At 41.5% G+C, this 21570-nt stretch overlaps 1 protein-coding gene across 1 annotated transcript in view; it reads right to left on the minus strand.

The window, feature by feature from the left end:
• Positions 1 to 18223, minus strand: part of zmp:0000000926 (ataxin-1-like) — a 64458-nt gene extending 46235 nt beyond the window's left edge. Inside the window, 1 exon segment of the mRNA XM_034172793.1 lies at positions 17781 to 18223. The gene's annotated coding sequence lies outside the window, so the exon portion shown is untranslated.
• Positions 18224 to 21570: the final 3347 nt, after the last annotated feature.

Raw genomic sequence — 21570 nt, forward strand, 5'->3', positions numbered from 1 at the left:
TAAAAAATACAGTAAAAATATAAATAATTAATGGAGAACGGACAGCTTTGAAGCTGGAATATTCTGTTTTGGTAAGTACGCTAACTGCCTGCACCACCACTGTGTCACATATTGTGAATTATTCTGAAAATGTAAGGAATAGTATTGCAGTATTATGCTTTTGAGATTTAGCCTGTTCAGTTCTAAGCAGATATGATTTCGTTTTTCAATATGATATACAAAGGTCTAAGCAATAAGCATGCAAGTTGTTCCATCGGAGCTCCATTCTCCTTATGCAATTATAAAAAAATCAGGTCAACATGTGGAACCCATTGAAAATCTCCTGTGGTGGCTCTGAGCAAAAGGGTAGCAGCACTGAATGGAGCTAAATAACTTGTTGGCTAACAGCATGATAATAATAATATTAATAATAATCATAATAATAATAAACATTCTATTGGATTTTTTCAATTTAAATGTAATTTTTTTTTTAAATTACAAAATGTTACAGATTGTTTTGCAAAGGTATTTATGTATTTTTACTGTATTGTTGTTGTTTACCTAATTTTTCTGGAAAACACAGCTGCCAGTTTTTTCTTTATATCTGCCAAGGACATAATAAAATCATCGGCATTTATTTGACTTTCTGTCTGTCTGACTGACTGTTAGCAGGATTCTATTAAAAATATTGCATGGATTTTGACAGAAGCTTCACCACAGATTTTCTTGTTGCTTAATGCTGAGATATGATACTGTATTTGTTGTCTTTCTGATGCTTGATTCTGTTTTGTTCTCTCTCTCTGTTTGAGGTGCGGCTCCATCCAGAGATGGGTGTGGTGTCTGTTTCTGTAACCCTCCTGTCCTGTGCACCGACAACATTTTCTGTATGTTCGTTTTGTGAATTGTTTTGTAAATTGTGTCGGTAGCATGGCCCAAGCAGAGGGTCACCCCATTGAGTCTGGTCTGCTTGAGGTTTCTTCCTCAAATCATCAGGGGGAGTGTTTTCTTACCACTGTCGCCTGTGTGCTTGGTCTAGGGGTTGGTAAGGTTTGACCTTACTTGTGTGAAGCGCCTTGAGGCAACTTTGTGGTGACTTGGCGCTATATAAATGAAAATAAATTGAAATTGAGATAGGCCATGGAAGAGCCCATGACATTTTGGAGGTGATCCGGATGGGGATTCTGGATCAAGATTTCACTTTATATAGGCTTTGAAGGATTACGTCAAAACTACTTCACAGATTTTGATGAAAGTTTCACCTCAAGGCCCTTCACACAAGCAAGGTCTAATCTTACCCAAAAACCCTCAGATAGATATTAGCGCATGGAAGACTCCACTGAATTTTGGAGGTGATTCAAATCCGGATTTTTGCTCAGGATTTCACTTTATAGGATTTTAACGATTACGTCAAAACTACTGCACAGATTTTGATGAAAGTTTCACCACAGATAGATATTAGGCCATGGAAGACTCCATTCATTTCTCGAGTGGATCTGGATCAGGATCCGGATTCTGGATCAAGATTTCACTTTTTATAGGCTTTGAAGGATTACTTAAAAAGTACTTCACGTATTCTCACCAAATTTGCACCACAGATAAATACTAGAACATTGAAGACTCCGCTGAATTTTAAAGGTGATCTGTATTCTGAATCAAGATTTCACTTTATATAGGCTTTTAAGGATTATGTCAAAACTACTGCTCAGATTTAGACAAAAATTTAATTAAACTACATTAAACTTTGGAGTGAATTGGAATCAAGATCCAAATTCTGGATAATTTCTTAAATTTTCACCATTTTGATGATCCTCTCAAATCTGCTTGATGGATCTAGATAAAATTTAAATCACATGATGTGTCTATTGTACAAAGGAAGACCCTGTTGGATGTTTGCAGTGATCCAGATCATTATGCAGGTTCTGCAGCAGAAACATACGACATCACAATGTAAAACCAAGATCAAGAAGACACTGTTTAGTTTCAGCTTGTGAATTAAATATCAGTCGGACCATTCTGGATCACTGTGCAGTTATTGCATTGTGTTGTGGAATCTGGATGCAGGTAAAGTCTGGGTCAGGATGTGTATCACATATATTTTATTTTGAGTCTTTGTCAACCCTTGGAAGATGTCAGAAATCTCTGATTGCTCTTGTTTTTTATTTTTTTTAACTGTAAAAGCAATGGATTTTCATTAAAGTGTAGAATAAATTAAAAAGACTATGGAAGATGACAATAATATGACCCTTAATTGGACTAAGTGAGTTTAGAAAATGGATGAACAACAACAACAATAACAATAATAATAATAATAATAATAACAACAAGGGCAATCTGAGATTTCTGACGTCTGCCAATCTGGATCTGGACCACCTGCAAAAATGTAATGGAGTCTTCCTTGGCCTAATATCTATCTGTGGTGAAACTTTAGCCAAATTCCATGCAGTAGGTTTGACGTAATCCTGCTAATGGACAGACAGACAAATAAATAAATGCCGATGATAATATATAATAATAATATGATAATAATTATAATAATAATACTAATAATAATACATTTTAATTTGTAAAGTACTTTCCCAACAGCTTTTGTTCCATTCCATTTGTTGTTGTTGTCTTTGATACTGTTGTTTTTGTTGTTTTTCTTATAATAATATTTTGGTTATGAAGTGCAAAATTAGGAAATGCAAAATTACTCAGAGAAACTCGCGCAACTTCAGTTTCAGTTAATTAATTACACAAATATTTGTCAGGGACTTTCCCAACATCCATTTCAAAGTGTGACACAACATCAATATAAAACAAGGTGATTCAAATTAAATCTAACTTTTGTCATCTTAATATGTGCCAGGAATTAAGTGAAAGCAAGTACCAAAGGTTTTTGTATTAGAATTAGAAAATAAATATAAATCAAATAAATAAATGGATGATTTTTTATATAAATGAGGATAGTGCTTTCTGAAAAGCTATGTTAACTACTTCAGTGCAAAACAATGAGATCTAAAACGCTTTTAAAATAAACCTACAAATGCCAAACAGATGAATAATAGATTAAATATAAGACCGCTGACTAGACAAGGGAGGGTAAAAAGTGTTTTAAGTCTATGTTTAAATAAATCAACAGAAACTGTCTAATGCAGGCAGGCATTATTACACAAAAACAAATCACGAAGACAATCACAACAAGACAGCTTCTTCCTCATCTTAGGAATGGCTCAGAAAGGTTCTGCACATTTTTTTTAAATTTATTTAACCAGGTTAGTCCTGTTGAGATCGAGATCTCATTTGAAAGGGAGACCTGAGCGATTAAAGTTTCCAGTTCACCTAACCTGTATGTCTTTAAATGTGGGAGGAAACCACAGCATCCAGATGAAACCCACACAAACACAGGGAGAACATTCAAACTCCAATTTGAATTTCAATGTATTTTCATTTATATGGCGCCAAATCACAACAAAGTTGCCTCAAGGTGCTTCACACAAGTACGTAAGGTCTAACCTTACCAAAAATGACTCCAAGATTTCTCACAGTATTACTAGAGGTCAGGGTAATGCCATCCAGAGTAAGGATCTGGTTAGACATCATGTTTCTAAGATTTGTGGGGCCAAGTACAATAACTTCAGTTTTATCTGAGTTTAAAAGCAGGAAATTTTTGTCATTTTTGATCAGGATATGTCATTCAAAGCGCATATTAAACAAATATGTAGGACTGCTTTTTTGCATTTACGCAATATCTCTAAAATCAGAAAGGTCTTGTCTCAGAGTGATGCTGAAAAACTAATTCATGCATTTATTTCCTCTAGGCTGGACTATTGTAATTCATTATTATCAGGTTGTCCTAAAAGTTCCCTAAAAAGCCTTCAGTTAATTCAAAATGCTGCAGCTAGAGTACTGACGGGGACTAGAAGGAGAGAGCATATCTCACCCATATTGGCCTCTCTTCATTGGCTTCCTGTTAATTCTAGAATAGAATTTAAAATTCTTCTTCTTACTTATAAGGTTTTGAATAATCAGGTCCCATCTTATCTTAGGGACCTCGTAGTACCATATCACCCCAATAGAGCGCTTCGCTCTCAGACTGCAGGCTTACTTGTAGTTCCTAGGGTTTGCAAGAGTAGAATGGGAGGCAGAGCCTTCAGCTTTCAGGCTCCTCTCCTGTGGAACCAGCTCCCAATTCAGATCAGGGAGACAGACACCCTCTCTACTTTTAAGATTAGGCTTAAAACTTTCCTTTTTGCTAAAGCTTATAGTTAGGGCTGGATCAGGTGACCCTGAACCATCCCTTAGTTATGCTGCTATAAACGTAGACTGCTGGGGGGTTCCCATGATGCACTGTTTCTTTCTCTTTTTGCTCTGTATGCACCACTCTGCATTTAATCATTAGTGATCGATCTCTGCTCCCCTCCACAGCATGTCTTTTTCCTGGTTCTCTCCCTCAGCCCCAACCAGTCCCAGCAGAGGACTGCCCCTCCCTGGGCCTGGTTCTGCTGGAGGTTTCTTCCTGTTAAAAGGGAGTTTTTCCTTCCCACTGTAGCCAAGTGCTTGCTCACAGGGGGTCGTTTTTGACCGTTGGGGTTTTACATAATTATTGTATGGCCTTGCCTTACAATATAAAGCGCCTTGGGGCAACTGTTTGTTGTGATTTGGCGCTATATAAAAAAATTGATTGATTGATTGAAATTAGAGGTCATCCATGTCTTTATGTCTGTAAGACAATCCTGCAGTTTAGCTAATTGGTGTGTGTCCTCTGGCTTCATGGATAGATAAAGCTGGGTATCATCTGCGTAACAATGAAAATTTAAGCAATACCGTCTAATAATACTGCCTAAGGGAAGCATGTATAAAGTGAATAAAATTGGTCCTAGCACAGAACCTTGTGGAACTCCATAATTAACCTTAGTCTGTGAAGAAGATTCCCCATTTACATGAACAAATTGTAATCTATTAGATAAATATGATTCAAACCACCGCAGCGCAGTGCCTTTAATACCTATGGCATGCTCTAATCTCTGTAATAAAATTTTATGGTCAACAGTATCAAAAGCAGCACTGAGGTCTAACAGAACAAGCACAGAGATGAGTCCACTGTCTGAGGCCATAAGAAGATCATTTGTAACCTTCACTAATGCTGTTTCTGTACTATGATGAATTCTAAAACCTGACTGAAACTCTTCAAATAGACCATTCCTCTGCAGATGATCAGTTAGCTGTTTTACAACTACCCTTTCAAGAATTTTTGAGTTTTTTTTTTTTTAAACTCTTTCGCCTCGTGACAACGCTCCAGAGTAACCATTGTAACCGATACTACACAATGTTCTGCATTTTTGCCCGGTTGGTGCGCGCTTTACGCATGAACAGATGTCAGTGTATGACTTCCAGCAGACAAGCATGCATGGCAGCTGAAACACCAGTGGGTGTACATGGTGGGCGGCAGAGTTGAAAGGTCAACGAACCCTTATTGTAGATGAAGTTTAGAGGAGGAGGAGAACATAGTGCTTTATTATACACAGAGGTTAGCAAGTCATCGCCAAAGTGCAGGAACTATATGAAAACAAAGCGTGAAGAAATAACAGAGTGTGCTGACAGACTCCGTATGAAAGCATTTTTTTTTTCACCCTAAGAAAGAAATCTGCACCCAGCACTCATGGGACAGACTGTATGGACAAGTGTGTCTCTCGCCTTTAAGCAGCCTAGAAGGTGCCAGGTGCATTGAAACACCTGGCTCTGTTTGGGATTATACATCACACTTTCGCTTCCTCACCACTACTCCCAAGACAATTCTCATGCCTTTCTGACTGCACGAGTGCTGATCTGGGAACAGCAGTCAGGTGCCCTTAGCTGTTTTAAAAACAGCATAAATGTTACACTGATACCTGATCAGCATAGCAATTTGTGGAATATCTGCTTGTTTAACCCTCATGAAGTGCCTGAAATTCTGCTTCTTTTGGCTGCTCCCATTAGGGGCCACCACAATGGATCACCCATCTTTGTTCTCTGTCCATCTGTCCCTCAAAATATCCATAAACACCTTCTTTGGCTTTTCTCTTGGAGATCCATCTTCAGCATCCTTCTGCAGCTATACCCAGCATCATTCCTCTACACAAGCCCAAACCATCTCAATCTTTGTCCCTAAACTGTCCTACCAACACTGTTCCTCTGATATACTCATTTCTAATCAGATTCAGAAATGACTTTATTGCCAAGTAAGTTCTCACATACAAGGAATTTGATCTAGTGTCACTGGTGCATAAACAACAATAAAAAATACTTCTGTAAAAAGTAAAGGAGTCAAATAGACAAACAGGCAAAGCTAGGTTTACTGTCAAATAGATATTGGAATGGGGCTGTGCGGGCCTGCAGCTGAACAGTACAGGGATGATCAGTCTGAACTTTGTGGGAGTGGGGGGAGGCGGGGTAAGTGGGGATCTCTGGCATTATTTATAAGTCTAGCTGAGGATGGAAAGAAGCTGTTTGTGTGTGTTGAGGTTTTAGTCGTGATGGACCTCAGCTGTCTGCCAGAGGGGAGGGTAATAAAATGTTTGTGTCCTGGGTGAGAGGGATCGTCCACTATCTTCCTTGTTCACCTCAGGGCCCTGGAGGTGTACAGGTCCTGTAGGGATGGCAGATTGCAGTCGGTCACCTTCTCTGCTGCGTGGATGATACGCTGCAGTCTGCTCCTGTCCCGCTCATCCATTCCCGGTGTCAAGAGGGGACGTGAGGGGGCGTCATCCCCTCATGTGGACTGTCCCACCCCCTCAGTCAAAATGTAGCATTTTCTTTTTTTTTTTTTATTTGTTTTTGGTCTATAATGTGTTAAAAACAACAGAAAACTCCCCTGACTTGTTCAAACCAAAATGCAGAGTTGTGCAAATCCAAATTTCTGAGTTTCCAGTTGTCTTTGAACCATCAGGAGCAGCGGGTTCAGCGGCGCAATGAGGAGAGTGAACCGCCCGCCAGCACACCGGCGCTCTCAGCCTCTGAGCCGGGTTCACCGGGAGAAGAGAGCCCGCCATCGCACTCGCAGCAGCATTGTGGATTACTAGAGGACCTTGGAGTTGACAAGCCAGTTCAAGCTCATCTCAGGCAGTTTCCAAAGAAACAACAGCATAATAATACTGTAAACAGTCATTTTCGGCCAGCTGGTACAATCAGAGAGACTGGCTCGAATATTCGCAGCAAGCAGATGCAGCCTTTTGTTTTCCCTGCAGGAAGTTTGGAGGTAGAACTATTTTGAAGCACGCTAATGATAAGGCGAAGGGATTTAGCAGGCATAGTAACAGCAAAAAGAGCATCAAGCATGCATGGCTAGTTGGAAAGGGAAGGAAATGCGATGCAACACAAGCAGTGAAATTTCAACCATGGTCAATGCTTATTAGCTTGTACGAAACCGCCTGTATGTGTCTGCAGTTGTAGACATAATTGAATTTCTCATCTCAAACGAAATACCACTGCGGGGTGAAGTGGATTCAGTCGATTGTGGAGATGAAGCAGGCAGCGGATTGTTTCTCTCACTGTTTGACTACACGCTGAGGCAAAACCAAGAGCTTGCAAACGCTTTCAGTACAGTTCCAAAAAACGCAACTTACACTTACTTAGGAGATGATGTTATGGAGGTTCCACTCATCAGGAAAGAGGAGACTGCAACTCTGTTGAAAGTTAGAGCTGATTATTTTATCATTTGTATTGTTGCTACTGTTTGTGTTTGTTAGCCATGTGGTTATTGATCATACGTTGTTAGACATGTTAGATCAGCACCTCTGATATGTGGAGTCTGTTTTTATGTTGCTCTGTTCCGTTTTGTCACACTATGCATCATGTTACCGCCCCCCCAGTTTTCAGCCCCCCGTATTGAGCTAGAGCCGGGACTGCGCTCATCCTCATCGCTTACAAGGAAAACTGCAACATCTTCAAGTCTATCACCTCCTCCCATCATTTCATCAGCGGTAGCATCTCTAAGACCTGCAACAAGACTGATCTCGCTACTGTCTTACACACTTTCCCTTTCACTCTTGCAGATACCGTTGAATCACAAATCACTCTTCTACACTCACTCCATCCTGTCACTACTCTCTTTTTCACATCTCTACCACCCTCTTTATTATTTTAAACAGGTGAGCCCCAAGTGTCTAATTGAATCCACCTTCATTATATCTGCTCCTTGAGACCACATCATTCTTCCACTCTGTCTTTTTACTCAGACACATTTACTCTGTCTTGTTAAGGGCCCAGTCCCACTGGCGTTTAGGAGGATTTGCGTAGGAATTGTGCATAAAATTGGCTCATATTTGCTTAACATCCGCAATATGCGTGAAACATGCTTGTATGAGTCGGCCGACACCCGCACACGTCCGCAATTATCCGCAGATGCACGTTTTCCCGTTACCAGGATTTTTGAGCTGCACAAAATTTTGGCTGCGGTTGACATCCGCCTTACATACTCCATACATACTCACTACATACACAATACATAGTCTATGCGCTGTATAGTCACCGTCATCTGCTGATATCCGCAACTGACAGGGATTTGCGGCTTGGCAGCGGACTGGGACAGTGTGTAAAATGGATATTTTGCATGCCCATTATGTTCACATCACGAACTAAAATAAGTTGCAGCGACTGCATACAGATTGGCCAAGAATAAAGCATTTTTATTACGTCTGTCATCAATGAATGGAACCACTCTGCCATCTAGTGGATATCCAGTGTTCGTGTGTATTTGTGAATCAGTCGGCATTTGTTTGTGGATCTGTGTTTGCGAAAAGAATGTCTCAAAATGACGTCACAGAGGAAAGCGATGAATACGTGTAATTGGTGATCCACAAATGCTGAAACTCAATTCACAAATACAATTTCCAGTTTTACAAATGTAATTTTTTTTTTACAAATTAAGTTTTATATTTGCAAATACAACATTATTTGCAAATACCAATTTACAAGTTACAAATATGAAATTTGCATTTGTGGATATCTGAACACATTTGCAAATCAATGATTATTTGTAGATCACCCTGCATGCATTTACAAATATTGAGACAATTTTAACTCCATACCACACGCTCTAAACTGGATGCTGCGTATATAAAATAATTATTTGGTGGCGGATTAATCATTTTATTCTGCAAATTGGCTGATGAAAACGGCTCTAATCACCTCCTGAATCACAGAGGAAGCTGCACACGCGCACAAACGGCTAACAATCTGCAGAAAGCATTTTGAGCTGTCTAAAAAGGTAATTATTTGACTTGTTTACATTGTCAAGGCTTGATAAAACAGTTGCATGTTTTTTCTTCTTGTCTGCAGCTGTTACAGTATTTATTCCTATGTTTATAACAGATTTAACTTGTTGTTATAATCGTTAAGATGAGCTGCACTCTGATGCGATCCGCTGACATCACCACTCGCCCTGTTCACTGCTTGTTTACTCCAATCAACTTGTCCAAGTCCAGCAAAAGCTCCAGAGGCTGTATTGTTGGTGTGAATAGTGATGCCCAGAGGCCCGAGTGCGCTTATTTTATGACTGCAATGCAGATGCCGTGCACGCGCTCCTCAAAGTACTTCCTCCACTTTTTCAACACACTCTCATTGCTTGTCAGCACATTTCCATGTACATCCTTTGTCACCCTAACTTGCTGCATATCGTTTTCAGCTTGGTCCCTCTGTATAGCTACTTCTTTCAAATTGACGCACAATGCACTGCTTCATCAACATCCATGTTTTTCCACCCCAGTCAGCCGAAATTTATTTTGCAAGTGCATGACCATGAAGGCTTGGAAAAGAAGTGATAGCGTTAGTACTGCTAGCTGTTAGCGATGTCTATGACTACCAGCTTATTGACTATGGTTAGAAAAAATGAAAGAATCAAGAAACAGAAATGTGACGAAGGCTATCGGGTGTTTAATGACTTTCATGTTGACCTCATGGGACTTGGAAATACTGAAACTTATGAAGCAGTGTGAAGCCCAAAGCAGCATCAGACAGCAGGATGATCTTCTCTGTGGCTGCTGTGTTAGCAAGGTGAGGTTATTTTGCAAGGTATGTATTACTTTGTTTGTCAGATCTGGTTTACACTTATTGGATGTATTTTTAATGGTGACTGCACCTGTTAAAGCACAACCAAAGGCAAAAAATAATATAAATGTGCCCCCTTTGGTGACTCGGTGTAACTATATGTGGTAGGAAGTATTGGTATCATTCCATTTTGCCTGCCTTAGTGTCAAACTTTGATTTTGGCAAAGGTTTTATACTGCATGCCTTTATCTGACCTTAGTTAAAATGTTTTTAAGTACCATTGTATGTTAAAAACGTCTATGTAATTGGAAGGAGCAAGAACATTGGAAGAATTTTTTTTCATGAAATCCAAAATATTCATTATGAATTTTTCTGGAACCTGGTGAAGAGATTGGGAGAAGAATCTGGGCAGCAGGACGACAAACCAGCCAAGCCTGCTGCCAGGACGACACCCATAGAAATAGTGAAGACTAGCATCTGGAAGGACACCTGGCTGTGAAACCTCTTCTGAAACTATAATACCCCCATGACACATACCCAGAATGAGGCAGATTAGCGTCAGAATGACGATTCAACCCAAGTGTCCAGTTGCAGGCTGAAAATGTTCTGACAGCCATCTGTGACAGTCTACACAGTTGGTAAAAACTGTCCTGCGGCCCCGAGTGTGATGCACAAGTTCAAAACCCTCTGGGTGCCGTCGAGATGGGACACCTATCCAATGACAGTCCATGTACAATCTGAGCACCATCTGACCACAATTTACATATTCTGATGGCAGAAAAACAGGATCCAAAATGATTTGAGTGTGTATGAAGGAACCTCGAGATGGATCTGGCACGGCAAAGCCTGCCAGTATGACCTGCATGTGCCACATATAATAATGTACACCTCCAATGTCCCCCCCGAGTGCAAAGGAACTGTTAAAATGTATGTGGCGTGCTTCATCATGATAATAATTATGAATTATTATCATATACAGTGAATGTGAACAGCGGCTATCAAACCAAAAGCACCGTGCGCTACTATGCAGACAGTACAGATATTTGTCCATTTCTTCCCATGGGCAACGTAAATAATATGAACTATTGTCTCCATCATGTCTCTATATCTCTTTATATCTGGGCAGCTCATGTGCAGTAACACGTCATTGCACGTGTCAGGCTTGGAGCTGAACGGATCTCACACTGTAATATATGATTATCTTCTAACTCTGTAGGAGATATGATGTGGAACTATTGTGCCAGGCCATGACATCATTAATAAACATGAATTTCACCTCCAACAGTGGTCCAGGAGTGTTTCACAGCGCGGATGTGGATGTGGAGCTGAGTCTGCAGCCTGTGTTTAAAGTCCTGTCACCTGGCTGCTGTGTGCTGGAATCAACCACGCAAAATAAATTCCATGTGATAATCTAACCATCACAGTGACCAGAGTTGCGTTGTGCTGCTGAAGTGAGCGAAAACACAAAAAAAGGAACTAAAGTTCCCTAGAAAGGCTGTGTCTGATGCATGGAACAGCATGGCCTACTGCCAGCAGTGTCCAGCAGCTGGCAACGGCGTCCATGTCCGCCCCCGCACACACGCACGTGTGCCATATGCGCACACATACCTGCTCATTCACCCATTGTGAAGACACCCACACCCAGCAATCATATCATTAGTAGTGCACCTCTGCTCTACACACACACACACACACATGCACACATGCACGTGTGGTCAGTAGCGCTGTAAGGGGAGGACGAGCGCAGATGTGACTGCATGAGTGAGTGAGTGACCGCACCATGCCAGCGTGACACATATGGCATGAGTCCGGTCCATACGTTGGTTGTACTGTGATGTTCAGTACCAGCAGGGACTGTGAAAAGGGAGGAACACAGTGCTCCCTCTCACTCTGAGCCAGTGTTTGCCATCCAGATGTTTGGACATCGGGCAGTCTTCAACGCCTTTTATGGCCGTCTGACAGCAGTCTGTGTCATCTACCTGTTGTCTACATGCATTTTGGATGCCATCGTGCAGGTGTGGACGAGGTAATCTGGATGCGTTCTGACACTGCTGACCACGCCTCTTTTCCTCCCGACTGCATCAGATTATGGCAATATTTGCCTTGCCGGGCTGGCTCATGCATATTCTTGCTTTGTGTGACGGGGGCTTAAATGATGGGCATGATCTATTCATTTCCCAAAATGGTGAAAATGCTGTGTTTACACTGAAAGTGAGGACATTACCTTTCAGGCAGCATTATAAAAAAGGATGGAGCCATGCAATATTAAAAAACCTTTCAACAATGGAGAAAAAGGTTATTTAGAGTCTTGGCACAGGTATACGCTGCATGAATGCTGTTCTAATTCTGGAATTGGCACTGCTTTTTTATGCACTTGCATCTGCTGCAGATGTGTAGAGTTCACTCTCAGTGGCAGCAGCTTCAAATCAGAATAAAAGCATCAAGCAACATAAGCAAATGTCAACTTTTTTCCCATTAGAAAAGCAAAAAAAAAAAAAAACCCTTAAAAAAAGCAGCAGTTTTGTTTCAGTCTTTTGATCCTAAAGTATTGGAGTGGAGGTGAATGTAATTAATTTCTGTTAATATTTTAAAAAGTATTCGTAGCCACCCTGTTGTTTCTGTGTAAAGGTGGTTTTGGATTTCTTTTAATTATTTATTAATATGGCTGACCAAATTTTAAAATTCCAAATGTTAATTTAAAATAGAATAGATGTTTATTGTCATACACACAGAAAACACAGTTTAACTACCTGCACATCTGCCTGCAAACAAGAAAAAAGGTAAATTATTTGATATTTAGAATATTTCCTTCATTTTTTTCATTTTTGCAGTAGATGAGAAAAGCAAACAAATAAAAATAAAATATTCACAAAATATTGATCTAAATTTATTCTAGCGTAAAACTTAGGCATGTAAAAAATAAAACAACAAAAAGGGATGAAGAGTAACTATGAGTGAAAGGAAACAAGATCAATAAACAAACTAATCAATAAATAAATCAAATAAAGTTACACACAAATAAAGGGCCTTAAGAGGTACAAATCCTAAAATGTGTTGCAATATGGACAAACTGCGCATTTACTATGTTCCCACATACAAAACAGTGAGTGATTTCACACGAGCTGCACTTTCCATATATATATATATATAGTTTGACCTTCTTTTTGTTCTTGGGTGAAAATGACATGCAAGACATGCAAGTCAGCATCAGGGCACAGAGTGACAGTGTGTGTGTGTATGTGTGTGTGCGTGAGTGTGTTAGTGTTTGTCACACATCCTGTGATGAACCGGTGACGGTTTCCCTGTGGGGCTCAAAAGAGGAACGAGCTGCTTGAAAAATCTCACACAGCTCCAATGCTTTACTGCTGCACCCGCGGAGGGTTCAAACGAGTTCGACACCAGCAAACATCCAACGCTGACAAAACACACGTGCACCGTGCACATTCCTGACTCTACGCACGGGCGTACACCAGAACTAAGTTTTTCCTTCTCTCTTTCACTGTCTGTCCCTCCACCCCCCACACCCTGGCCCCCGCCAGCCGCCCACCCTCCCTCGCAGTCTTTCCCTGGCTGGCTGTTCGAGAGCACACACTCAGCGTGGGTGAGAGTGCTAGAGTAGAGTAGATGACTGTCAGCACAAGGTGCAGGGTGTGTGTGTGCGAAAGAGTGTGTGATGTAGGTGGAGAGACACAGCAGGGCGTGTAGGAGCGCCACGGTAATGACAGGCCATGCATTATGTAACGTGCAGATTGCATAAGGAGAAAAGATTATTTTAGGTCCAGATATTGAGGATGTATAAGTAATTTCTTTTTCTTTTTTTTCCCCCGTACATGGGCGTTCAGCACCGTGTGTGCCTCCAAGTGCACAAATGCATGTTTGTGTAAAAAGTGTTCTCAGATGCACTCATTTGTATGGTTTCTTTCGAGGAGTATGTGGGTGTAAGTCAAGTAAAGTGTATTATGTGTCTGTAAGAAGGGGCATAAATGTTTTCAGATCTCTTTCATGGTTATCTGCACATCAAAACAACTATGTGGGAATGTTGGCACATTTGTGTTAAGTGTACGAGGGCTGTCAATAAAGTATAGGTCCTTTTTATTTTTTTCAAAAACTATATGGATTTCATTCATATGTTTTTACGTCAGACATGCTTGAACCCTCGTGCGCATGCGTGAGTTTTTCCACGCCTGTCGGTGACGTCATTCGCCTGTGAGCACTCCTTGTGGGAGGAGTCGTCCAGCCCCTCGTCGGAATTCCTTTGTCTGAGAAGTTGCTGAGAGACTGGCGCTTTGTTTGATCAAAATTTTTTCTAAACCTGTGAGACACATCGAAGTGGACACGGTTCGAAAAATTAAGCTGGTTTTCGGTGAAAATTTTAACGGCTGATGAGAGATTTTGAGGTGATACTGTCGCTTTAAGGACTTCCCACGGTGCGAGATGTCGCGCAGCGGTCCCAGGCGCCGTCGTCAGCCTGTTTCAAGCTGAAAGCCTCCACATTTCAGGCTCTATTGATCAAGGACGTCGTGAGAGAACAGAGAAGTTTCAGAAGAAGTCGGTTTTAGCATTTTATCCGGATATTCCACTGTTAAAGGAGATTTCTTTAATGAAAGACGTGCGGACGGGTCCGCGCGTCGGGACGCAGCCAGCGCGGTGCGGCGGCACAGGAAAAACACCTCCGTGTTGATAACCATTTGTAAAATCCAGGCGGCTTTTGATGGCTTTCAGTGGAGTGAGTATATGAGAAATTGTTTAACAGCTGGACATGTTCCAACTTGTCCTTAAGGCTTCCAACAGAGGTGTTTTTCCTGTGGTAGAGCATCACAGCGGCTGCGAGCCGACGCTGCAATCCGTCTGCACGTCTTTCATTAAAAAAATCTTCTTTAACAGTGGAATATCCGGCTAAAATGCTGAAACCGACTTCTTCTGAAACTTCTCTGTTCTCTCATGACGTCCTGGATCAATAGAGCCTGAAATGTGGAGGTTTTCAGCTTGAAACAGGCTGACGACGGCGCCTAAGAGCGCTGCGCGACGTCCCACTGCGTGGGAAGTCCTTAAAACGACAGTATCACCTCAAAATCTCTCATCAGCCGTTAAAATTTTCACTGAAAACCAGCTTAATTTTTCAAACCGTGTCCACTTCGATGTGTCTCACAGGTTTAGAAAAAATTTGATCAAACAAAGCGCCAGTCTCTCAGCAACTTCTCAGACAAAGGAATTCCGACGAGGGGCTGGACGACTCCTCCCACAAGGAGTGCTCACAGGCGAATGACATCACCAACAGGTGTGGAAAAACGCACGCATGCGCACGAGGGTTCAAGCATGTCTGACGTAAAAACATATGAATGAAATCCGTATAGTTTTTGAAAAAAATAAAAAGGACCTATACTTTATTGACAGACCTCGTATATAAGGGTGTCTTCACTGCAGGCTCTCACTCATTATCAGTTTTAGACTTCAGAGAGATCCACTTGAAAAGGGCCGAGGGCCTGGTTCTCCCTGTCGAGTGAAAAATCTTGCATCTTCGGCTCTGACTTCATGTCGGCGCTCGCGTGGAGACAAAGCCCATCTCGAGATGACTTTTGTGACTCTCGCTTGCCAAGATACGAGATTACAGCCGCGTTGTGCAGAGTCACAGAAGTGAGGCAGAGCAGATAGAGTCTCCATGTGTCAGTGTCTCCTCTGTGTGCATGAGCTTGCCCCTGTAAAAATAGACCTCTTAAAGGGCCAGCAGACACGCGGTCCTCTCCCACAAGAGAGGCTTGTTCTCCTCTGTGGGGTGACACTCCTCTAACAAACACAGGAACAAGAGAATATACTGTGGTTTGCAAAGAGCCTGCAGGGAGAAATTGTACCCCCCCACCCCCACCACATGGGCACACACCCACACCTACACACCACTACCACCAAAAGGAAACACAGCAACACTAAATTCTGATCTCAACATCATTCACAAGTTTGCCTTTCTCAAGGAAAGTAGTAGCCAATGAACACTAGAGCACCGCGCTCGTAGTCAACGCTAGTTTCCAATTCCGCAAATTTTTACCTTGAAAAAATTTTTCAACGTAAAAGTCCTGTAAGAAGTGGCTTTTCAGAAGATAAAATGTAATACAAAATATAGATCAATAGGGCTTTTCGGTGTTAAACTCAAATATCTGCTATATCTGCAATTTGGATCAGATGCAGATCAAACTTTGTCTATTCATCGAGAGTGCCTGTTTGTACCTCATTGTCACAAATGAGTTGTTTGCCATAAATGATTCACCAGTAATCTTCTCCTTCATGGAAAAATGGAACTCCATCAATCACACATTCACATTACCAGCTTTACACAAGTGGTCACATTACCACAAGTGATCTGAATCAGATTTTTTTTCTATTTATTTATCTGTTTATTTTGTCAGGTCAGATTTTGTGTTTGTTTGTTTTGTTTCATCTTGGATGGCTTATGTGCATTTATGTCCGGACATTTACGTTTCATGTCAGAGATCACTTCTGGATCCGAGTTGGGTCGTATGTGCAAGTGGTCCAAATCAATACGAAAAAACAAACAAACAAACAAACAAACAAACAAAAAAGGGCAGGGAGGGTTAGATTTGAGTCCAAATCAGTGCCAGAAAAGAATAATAATAAATAAATAAATAAATAAAATAGGCCAGGGTTTGTGTCAGATCCAGGTGGTCCAAATCAGTGCCAAAAAAAGAATAATAATAAAAAACAAATGTCAGGGAGGGTTACAATGGAATCACATGCAAGTGGTCCAAATCTAACAGGAAAAAAATATTGATTTGACATGTTGACAAAATAAATAATTCCAAAAGAAATAAATAAAAAAATCAAATGTGTGTCACATAGAAAATACACACACACACACACACACACACACAAAAAAATAAAATAAAAAAAATCGATAAACTCAGATGTGTCACATTAAAAAATACCAAAAAAAAAAAAAAAAAGGTCCAGGTGACTTCAGGTGGTAGTGGATGTGAATAATGCCAATCACAGCAGACACTTTGCACTGAAATAGCTGCACTTTAACTCCCACTCTCACTTCAAAAAGACATACAGGTGAAACTGCTGGAACCTGTGACCTATTCCTCTCTGCAGCATTCAGGCTATCACGGAGTGAGGCGCGTCAGCTGGCGCACAAACAGATGTACAAGATCAAAACCTGGCTGATGGGAAATGAGCAGAGACTGAGGAGCCGAGTTACAGCGCTCTAAGTTCCTTCAGTGACGGATAGTCAGGAGTGAGATCACACACACCTGATCAGCTGTTTCACAGACTTTCTCAAACATCTATGCATCTCTCCCTTTTCTCTCTCTCTTTCTCTGCCTCTCCAAAATCCCACCAGCTCGCCCCACCCCTGCCCTCACCGATTCCCAACCCATCCCTCCTGGTTGGACCGGACTTCTCCGGGGCCTCTGACTATCTCTGGACCAGGGCTATTTACGCCTGCTGCTCTAATTCTGAACGTCCTGTCCTGCTGTCAGGCTGTTGAGCGATGAACCTCTCCTCCTCTTGCACGCCTCCTCTCGGGGATCAGTCACACTCTTTTGCTTCTTCACACTCTTTTTGCTTCTCTCTTCCTCACTGCACATTCCTGCATGCATTTCAAGTATATATATATATATATATATATATATATATTGAGATCACACCAAGGCACAGTAACTCCATCACCATGCACGCTACCTTCTCCTTCATCCAAACTTGCCTCTGTAGCACATGCACGCACACATACATACACACACGCACGCACACACACCGGAGGAGGAGGAAGCTGTGTGGTCACATACCTCTCCAAGTGGCTTTGTGTAGCAGGTCGTAGTACTCATTGGATCAGACAGCAGCGGGCTCGCAGGAGAATCCACTTCTGACACCACAGTCCTCCCCTTCCTCCCTCTTTCCCGCTCTCTCGTCCTCCTCTCACCTATCTCTCGGTGCTTTGCTGGTGCTCAGCCTTCACTGCCTTCATCCTACTCCTGCCTCTCCTCCTCACACATTAAATGCCTCTTTGCTCTCTCTCTCTCTCTCTCTCTCTCTCTCTCTCTCTCTCTCTCTCTCTCTCTCCCCACCTCACTTGATCTCTCTCGCTCCCTCTCACTCTCCTTCCCTCTTACTGACATGCACCTTTTCTCTCACGCTTACAGTCTACACTCATCCTTCTTAGTCGGTGTCTCTGATACACACTGATACTTGATAACTTTTTCTTCCCCCAGCCTAATATACGCTCTCTCTCTCTCTCTCTCTCTGGGAGTGTATAATTAGACAGAGCTCATTGGTAATACAGTCAGGCTCATTGTAGGAGTCTTAACATTCATGTTTGGCTGATTGCCCGGTGCTTCACTCGTTAACCTCCCGCCGGAGCAGCCCAACCCACAGCTCACGCTATTTGCTGCAACACCTCAACCGCTCAGGCTGTCAGCCAATCGTAGCGCACGGGGTTGATTGGAAAGGTGTACTGGTTGGACACATGGTTAGGTGATGTTCAGTGGTGGGTTTGGGACCACTAGGGTCTCGATTTGATTCCTTGTCAGACTTTCAAATCACTAAGGGCCCTTGTGCGAGGTCCTAAATCCCACATGAGGGTGTGTGAATATGAGGCATCATTGCAAAGCGATTTGAGCATCTGCTTCAGATAGAAAGGTGCTATAAAAAGGCAGGGAAAGTATTGTTATTAAAAGGGGCCACTTTCTAATAAAGGTCACCAGGTGTCTTCAAAAAGATATTATGGTTTGATGACTTAAACCCTCTTAGATACTGCCGTCTAAGTCCCGGTAAATGCATTATAAGCCCCAAGGCCCATTGATTCTGGTGCTTATCTCTGGATTCCATATTGTGAAGCAGATGAGAGTTGATGACTCTCTCTGGACGGGATGACATTCCATTGCAGATTTCTTTCTCAGCCGTGGCTGATGTCCATTGACAGCTGGGTGGACTAGGACAATTTAGATGAAGTGTGGGGTCCAAGAACACAGACAGGTATCGTGACCAGGTATCAAACCAAGGTCTGCATATTGGTGGCCCAACTTACCACACTGACCTACCTGCTTGTCACTATATTAGAAGAAGAAGTAAGTCCTCTATAGGTCTTCAGGTCCATTAGTGAGTGTGGGTCTATGTCCTTGGCATTATTACCATACTGTGAAGAAGATGTGATTCTACAACCCAGCTTGGATGGAATGCCAGTCCATCAGACGTTACTTCCTCAGCCAGGCTGGAGCTCATTCACAGCTGGGTGGACCAGATCAAGCAGATCAAGTGTCTTGTCCAAGAATACAGGCAGATAGCATGACAATGCATCAAACTCAGATCTAAATATTGGTAGCCCAACTCCTTACCCTAATAACCTACCCTGCATGTCACTGTAGTAGAAGAAATAGAAGTAAGTTGTATAAAGGCCATTAGTGACTGTGGGTGCTTATCCCTGGCATTATTATTGTAATGTAAAGTAGATGAGAATCTACAACCCGCCCTGGATGGCACGCCAGTCCATCATAGGTTACTTCCCAGTTCAAGGCCAGCGTCCATTTACAGCTAGGTGGACTGATCCAAGGACACAGACAGGTAACATGACTGGGAATCAAACACAGGCATACATAATGTACAACTTCCATCCCACTTAGCTACCTGCTTGTCACTGTATTAGAAAACACAAAAAACATTTTCCAACAGTGAAAGCCAAACACCTCAAACTTTTCATGCAGTTGCACACTGCAATAGAAAAATTGCAAGAACGGCTACTTTTGGTTTTGGAAGTTCAACTTTTGGAAATTGCCATCTTCTTCTTATGTTCATGTAAAAATAGAAGCCAAACCCATATAACATATCATATAGAGAGATCCTGTCCTGCATCATTTTCAGGATGCTAAAAAGATGAGGTAGCTAAAGACCAGTGGCAGTGCCAAGGGGGGGCTTGGGGGGGCTTAAGCCCACCCAATAATGAGCCAAGCCCCCCTCAGACCCCCCAATAATTCTGCCAATAATGTGAATAGCGACTGACATATTTGTGGATCTCAACTGCAGTTTTGCGCTGAGAATGTCTCAATATCGCGTAACTGATGAATGTGTGTGTTCGGTGATCCACCAATGCTGAATCACCCTTCACAAACAGAATTTCAGTTTTGCAAATAAACATTTATTTGTAAAAACCCACACACAAGTTACAAATCATAAATTTGTGTTTGTGGATCACAAAGCACGTGTACAAATCAAAGGATATTTGTAAATCACCCTCTGTGCATTTTCAAGTATTAATGAGACAAATTTAACTCCATACTCCAAAACTTTAGGTTTCCTAAATATTTATTACAGCCACTCTTAAAACTTCACTTATCTTTATTTATACCTATGTGCAAGTTTACTGAACTTGCAATCATTCTAAGTGATGTGTGTGTGCATTGATACCACATTTTAGAGGAGCACGGGTGACTAAAACATATACCTTAGTATTTATAAAGCAATTTACAATATATTGTTCATTTCGACGACATTTTGTGGAGCCCCTCCAACTTTTACCCCAGCCCCCCCTCAGCCCCCCCAACAAAAATTTCCTGGTGCCACCACTGCTAAAGACAAGCTTTAGTTCTGAGCCTGCTGCTGTAAATGGAAAAGAGTTGCTGTTTACCACTGCTCTTACTGGTAGGAAATATACAGAACAGAAGCATTAAAAAAAAAAAAAAAAAAAAAAAGCTATTTCAGGTCTAATTTTTACTTAAAGTAAGGAAGTTTCTACAATTCAATTTTAAAACCCTGGCTATATATAGCTACAACTGTCAAAGATTTATTAAAAAAACATAAATAAATAAAATAAAACCATTTGACCCAATGTGAACCCTTGAATAAGTTGTTCAGGTCTGACACATTGATGGTTTCATGTAACAAGCCAGTTCTCTTTCAGCTTAATCATTTGTTGGTCATCTGCTTACAGGGCATCATGTGCTTTTATTTCAGATGTGAAACAAAAGACTGCTCACACATGCTGTTGTGAAACCACAAGAGATATCCTGCACAATGTAGCAATAAGTCATATGCTCTGCGTACTGTACTGCATGGCCCAGTTCCCATCACATATGACCTGGCACTAAATCTACAGGGAGTCTTCTTTCAACTTACTGAACCGGCTACGTACGGAAAGAAAGATAGTGTCGGGAAATCCAATTTTATGCAACCCCAATTCCAATGAAGTTGGGATGTTATGTAAAATGTAAATAAAAACAGAATACAATGATTTGCAAATACTCTTCCACCTATATTCAATTGAATACACCACAAAGACAAGATATTTAATGTTCAAACTGATAACCTTTATTGTTTTGTGCAAATATTTGCTCATTTTGAAATGGATGCCTGCAACACGTTTTAAAAAAGCTGGGACAGTGGTATGTTTACCACTGTGTTACATCACCTTTCCTTCTAACAACACTCAATAAGCATTTGGGAACTGAGGACACTAATTGTTGAAGCTTTGTAGGTGTAATTATTTCCCATTCTTGCTTGATGTACGACTTCATTTGTTCAACAGTCGGGGGTCTCTGTTGTCGTATTTTGTGCTTCATAATGCGCCACACATTTTCAATGGGTAAC

The sequence above is a fragment of the Thalassophryne amazonica genome, chromosome 6 (genome assembly GCF_902500255.1).
Source record: "Thalassophryne amazonica chromosome 6, fThaAma1.1, whole genome shotgun sequence".
NCBI classification, from domain to species: Eukaryota; Metazoa; Chordata; class Actinopteri; order Batrachoidiformes; family Batrachoididae; genus Thalassophryne; species Thalassophryne amazonica.